We start from the raw sequence: 5656 nt of genomic DNA, 5'->3' as shown, positions 1-5656 counted from the left end.
CCCCCACGTGCCCTGTAGCAAAAAAAAAAAAAAAAAAAAGAAAAGAAAAGAAAAGCAGAAGGATAATGTGCCCAGAGGTCACAAGATTGAGGGACACCTATCTCACTCAATAGCATGAAAGCCTGATCATCGTGCACTTATGAAGCAGAGAAGGATCTAAACGCAGATCTTGATCCCACGTCAGCGGTGGGCTCTGAGACTGTGTTTCTTACGAGATCTCAGGGTTTGTCACTGCTGGTGGTGCAGAGACCACACTATAAGCCCCAAGATTCTAGAACAGTGCTGTTCAGTGGGAACATAAGGCAAGGCAAACAGGAATCCCGTACAAAACCTTAGCTTTTGGTAGCTACATCAAGAAAGTAGAAAACAATGGGTAAAATTTATTTTAATAATATATATATTTTATAGATTTAAATATATAGCTATATATTTAATAATATTTTTTAAGAGGGATTTTTGCTACAGGGTGCATGTGCTTGCCACAACGGCCATGCCACAATCCCTTCTCCATTCTCCTCTTGGGATCTTGGCACACACGCATGCACACACACCTGGCATGAGTTTCAAGTCTCCAGGTCTGGCTGGGACTTGAATTGTGGTTGGCCATGTGGGAGTCCAGTGTTGTAACGGTTATGCTATCTGCTAGACTCATTTTAACAATATGTTTTTATTTAACCCAATCATTCAAAACATTATCATTTCAATATAGAACCAGTATAAAAGTGTATTTATGAGATAATGTATAGTGTTTTTTCATAGTCAAAATCTGGCAAGTATTTTACTGTTACAAAAAATGCTTCAATTTCAGGATCAACAGATGGCATAATGGTTACAATCACTGGGCTCCCACATAGTTGACAGTGGTTCGAGTCCTGGACTCGGTGGCTTAAAACTCACTCCAGGCATTGGGGTCAACAGATAGTATGGTGGTTCAAGACGCTGGACTCCCACGTGGCCGACTGCAGTTCGAATTTCAGACCTGGCAGCTTGGTTTCTCACTTGCCCAAGTCCCCAGGAGGAGAATGGAGAAGAGACTGTGGTGTGGCCATCCCTCCTAGGGGGTGATCTCTCACCTTCTGTCTCTGTCTCTCTCTGTCTCTCTGACAAGCACATGCATCTGATAACAAAAGTCTCTAAAACAAACAAAAAAACTCAATTTCAACCAGTCATATTTCAAGGGCTTCGTTGTTTCATGAGGCCAGTGGTTAAGAGAGGACTTTGAGGGACCAGCAGTTAACGTAATGGCTATGTCACTGGACTCCCATGTAATCGACCGTGGTTCGAGTCCCAGACCCGGTGGCTTAAACTCACGCTGGGCGTGTGTGCGTGCATGCCCAAGATCCCGAGAGGAGCATGGAGGAGAAGGGATTGTGGTGTGGCCATCCCCCCTGGGGGGTATTTTCTCACTTTCTGTCTCTCTGTCTCTCTCTGTCTTTCTGGCAAGTGCACATGCCCTATAGCAAAAAAAAAAAAAAAAAAGAGAGAGAGAGAGAGAGAGAGGACTTTGAAAAGCTCACGGAAAAGTCTAATTAAAGTATGACTTGATTTTGGTGCCCAAAAAATAAAAACTTTAAACCTGATGTGGTTTGTGTCCCCCTAGAGTCCGTGTGTTGAGATTTGAATGGTGAGATGTTTCGGAGTAAGTGGTTAGACCGGAGCCCTGATGATTGGCTCCTGGTGGAATCACACGGTGGGAATGAGCCCAGGAGAGATAGCCGGAACACAAACCATCCACCGTGTTGTGAGGCAGCCAGAAATCTCCTTCCCCCATCTCCCAAGGTGGCTCTTGGACCTTGGACCTCCAACCCTGAGCTGAATAAACTTCTGTTGTCTTAAATTACCTAGACTCAGATATTTTCTGTTATTAGCAATGGAATAAACTAGAATGAAATCCATGCATAGTTCTTTCATAATACACATTTTCCACGAACTGTTTAAAGAGCCCCTGCACATACAGGACAGCACAGCTATGGGGTCCTCTTCAGGTGGCTCTGGAATCCCTATTCAGACACTCCAAAGCCACCAACTAGATGGGGATTATCTTCCACTATTCCTCCCTAGTAAGAGTCTGCTAACAGGTCATGGAGACTCAGAGAAGGAGTTTCTTCTCAGTAATGGAGACAAGAGAACTCAAGGATTTTTTTTAAGATTTATTTATTTTATTTGTTATTATTATGTATCTTTTAACTTGACCAGAGGGAGACAGAGACAGAGAAAGTGCGAAAGCAAGTTGCCAGGCCCAGGACTCAAACCATGGTCTGCCATGTGGGAGGACAGCACCTTAACCACCTGCTGGCCCCCAAAACATCAAGTCTTTTGAAGTCATTTATGAAAAACAAGGAAGGGCATGATTCCTAGAGGGGGAAGGAGGGTTTCTGCAGCTTCCAACGGGGAATCTAGATCACCTTGATCACCTTGGTCACCTCGGTTACATCAGTCTCTTTGAGAGGGGGGGAGTGGCACATTTAGCAAATGAGAGGCAGGGCAAGGAAGAAGCCACACACACCTCAGCGGCACCCCCAGGCCTGACTGCTCATGCCTTTCCTGGCTGAGTGCCACTTTAATCTATGCCCCAGACCCACAGTGAACAACCAGTCTTGTCAGCCCTGTGACCTGAAGTTAGCCTCAAAAAGGAAGTCAAGGTGTTGCAGCAATAACATTTTGCTCTATGAGGTTTGACCCACATGGAAAGGTTCCAGGTTCGTGTCCAGAGACCTCCCTGAACATACCAGGCCTGCAGGTACCTGTGATCTGGACTGGCTAAAGCTGTGGGTGGACAGTGATATGATAGAGACAGACAGACTGTTTGTCTCTCACTCATGAAAGAACAAAAGAAATAAACATTTTAAAAAAATAAAGTCAGAGATGAAAAGAAAAAGAAAATAAATTAAAATAAAATAAAAAAGAAATAAAAAATTAAAACAGAAAAAGGGAAAGTGAGGGCCAGCTGGTGGCATGGTGGTTGGGGGCACTAGAATCCCACATGGGTGACCCTGGTTCGAGTCCCAGACCTGGCAGCTTGCTTTCTCTGTCTCTCTCTCTATATATCTATCTCTCATTCTGTCCCTCTCTGGTCAAAAATTATAAATAAATAAGCAAATAAATAAAGTTAAATAAAATAATTGTTTTAAAGAAAGAAAAGAAAAAAGGGGAAGTGAGTTCTGTACACTTAACCTCTCTGTACTTTCTCACTTCCTCATTCTCTGTTTCCAGACTATATGCCACACAATAAATGCTGGAGACTTTGTTTTTCTACCTTAGCCTAGAGACAGGAAACATAGCATTTTGCTATATAAAACCAGCATGGAAGGGTCACTCCTGGCTCTTCTACGAAATTTGTTTATGAAAATCATGAAACTATAGGACTCGTTACTTCAAATGCCTATGAAACAGGGATTTCTTCTGATGCAAGGACAGCCAGCCTTTCCTTGACAATTTCCAGGAAACATTACTACCCTACAAGACATTCTTCTCTATTTCTAAGAAATTTTATGAAGTTACTGTACCAAGTTGAAATTTACCTCTATTTAATGTTCAACCACAAATTCAAGTCATGTTGTTCAGAATTACATACAGGTCCTCTCTGTTCTTTAAATAACTGAACACAGCTGTTCATGATGCTTGTCCTAGATCCTTCCCAGTTCAAATCCGCCAGCACCATCTTTCTTTTCTAAAAGTTTGCCAGAGGGCTCATACACTCACCAGAGAGAGAGAGAGAGAGACACAGAGAGGTAGACAGAGAGGGAAAGAGAGAAAGCACCCCCATGGGGTACGGTCACACCACAATCCCTTTCTCTTCCATTTCTTCATGCCATTGAGACCTTGTGCACACACATATATACACACATGCATGTACCTGGGTTTTTTGGACTTTTTAAAGATTTTTGCCATAGGGCATGTGTACCCACAGAAAAGATATAGAGAAAGAGAGAGACAGTGAGAGGGAAAGTGAGAAATCACCTCATGGGGGAATGACCAATCTCTTCTCCTCTGTTTTCCTCCTGGGATTTTGGGCACGCAAGCACACATGCCCAGCGTTATTTTCAAGCTACTAGGGTCTGGGACACTTACCATAGTCGGGCATGTGGGAATCCAACACCTTAACCACCACACCACCTGCTGGTCCATGGTGTGTTTTTCAAACTCCCAGGTCCAGGATTCGAATTGCACAGTTGGACATGTGGGATCTGCCTCTCTTAATGAGTAAACCACAGAGTAGGCCCCTCTGCCAACACCTTTATATCACTTTGAAACCTATGTGTATGTAGTATTTTACTTGTCCAGAAAGAAGAGCAGCTAAATACATTGTAGTACCTCTCACATCTGGATTACTATGCACCATCTAAAAATCATAATGGCGGGGCCAGGGGATAGCACAGTAATAAGACTTGGAGTTCTATGAGAGAGGCCCATAGGAGAAGCTTCTGGGCTCACTTTCAGATACCTGAGTACACCAGGCACACATGTTCCCGTGGGCCAGGGCTGGCGGAAGATTGGGGGTAGATTGTGGCATCAAGACCCTGTTGAGAATGCTGTTTCTCTCCCATGCTCACTCATGGAAGAAATAAATAAAAAACAAAACTAAAAAAAAAAATGATGAAAATATAAATGTATTGACATTAAAAGATTTTTTACCATATGTGAAATGATTTAAAGGCAGGTTAGAAAACCACAGGTATAGTAGACACTTAAATATATATAATATAATTGAGAGAAAAATCTAAAAGAATACACACTAAAATGTCACAAGAGGTCATCTATGGGTAAGAAGTATGATAGGTATTTGTCTTCTTGCTTAACTCTATTTTCTATGTTCTGTAAGAACACATGGCACTTGCGTAATACAGTTAAAGAATGTTTTCTATAAGTAAATGTAAATTATAACCAGTGTTCACAACAGATAAGGACCAATCACAAAGTGTTCATTTATTCATTCATCACTTATTCATTAATTCCTTAAATGAGCTGCAGGTACAGACGACCTTGTTCTGGGTGCTGGGGGCACAGCAGTGAACAACACAAACGGTATCCCTGCTCTCCTGAAACTGCCTTTCCAGTGAAGAGAGAAACATTATAAAAGAAATAAGAAATATGATATTAATATATTAGTAATGACAGGTAGTAAGGAGGAAAAAAAAAAAAAAAGGCAAGGAGAAGGACCAGAAGATGGTGTGGCAGTTACGTCACTTGACTCCCACATGGCCAATGATAGTTCAAGTCCTAGACCCTGTGGCCCTGTGGCTTGAAATTTACACTGGCTGCATATTTGTGCCCAAAATCCCAGAAGGAGAAGCAACTGGGGTGTGGCCGTCCCCCTGGGAAGGTGATTTCTCACTTTCCCTCTCACTGTCTCTGTCTCTCTCTCTGGCGAGCACATGTGCCCTAAGGCAAAAGCCTACCAAAAAAAAAATTTTTTTTTTAAAAGCAAGGAGAAATCAGCAAGAGTTGGGGACAGTTGAAATCTTGGCTAAGGTTGTCAGGAAAAGCCTCATTGAGAAGGAACCATCTGACAATACTCCAGGTATGTATAGGGACATGCTGGGTCACAGGAGATGGCCATTCAAGCCGAGAGAGAGCGAGTACAAAGGCCCTATGGCAGGAGCATGGCCCATGTTCAAGATCGAGCAAAGAGCCCAGCCAGGCTGAAATAGAATGG

General features: G+C 42.8%; 1 pseudogene; it reads right to left on the bottom strand.

Moving 5' to 3' along the window:
- Positions 1-52: 52 nt before the first annotated feature.
- LOC114006250 (uncharacterized) lies at positions 53-156 on the bottom strand (annotated as a pseudogene).
- Between the last annotated feature and the right edge of the window lie 5500 nt (positions 157-5656).

Source organism: Tupaia chinensis, unplaced genomic scaffold (assembly GCF_000334495.1).
Source record: "Tupaia chinensis unplaced genomic scaffold, TupChi_1.0 Scaffold000076_1, whole genome shotgun sequence".
Classification (NCBI taxonomy): domain Eukaryota; kingdom Metazoa; phylum Chordata; class Mammalia; order Scandentia; family Tupaiidae; genus Tupaia; species Tupaia belangeri.
Note: the sequence above shows the minus strand (reverse complement) of the source record. Positions and strands in the feature narration are given on the sequence as shown.